Below are 673 nucleotides of genomic sequence, written 5' to 3' on the forward strand. Positions count from 1 at the left end.
ACCAATGGCTGCACCGTGAGACAAGACCTGTTACCTGCACAATCCGGGAACGCCAACTCAGGCAATATGGCCACCTGGCTCGCTTTCCACAGGCTGATCCTGCTCATCAGGTTGTCTCTGTAAGAGACAACCCTGGGTGGAGGCTTGTGGGAAGACCTAGGACGACCTCGTGGCTTGGGCAGATCGGGAGGAGCTCGAAATGGGCCAAGTCCCTGCCTGGCAGCTTGCCATGAGGGATCCCAAAAGGTGGACGCGGCTATGCGCCACCGTCGGCGTTAGCTCCTAATGATGATGATGAATCCCTTGTTCAGAGGAAATTGCAAATGTTTGGTCCTGCAGTGTATTTTTTTTTTTTCCTTTTTAGTCCTTGTTCTTTTCGTAGAGAAAAACAAAATTTAAAATTCTTAAATACATCACACTTTCTTTGATGTTGATGTACTTGGACTGGGAGAGATGATTTTGGAGCTGTGAGGAATTTTAGGAGAGTCAGCATATTGGGAAGCTTTAGATGTGCTAGCATCTTGTTTTCCTGAAGCTTTTTACCCGACCTTGCAGTTCTTTCATAGTTCTATACATTTCTTCCCAAAGTGCTGCTGTAGGCTGTACTGGAATAGAAGTTCCTTGGTAGCCGTTCATGTTTGCTAGTGGAGACAGATATGTCTTCAAGAAAAGG

Source organism: Penaeus vannamei, chromosome 38 (genome assembly GCF_042767895.1).
Source record: "Penaeus vannamei isolate JL-2024 chromosome 38, ASM4276789v1, whole genome shotgun sequence".
NCBI lineage: Eukaryota > Metazoa > Arthropoda > Malacostraca > Decapoda > Penaeidae > Penaeus > Penaeus vannamei.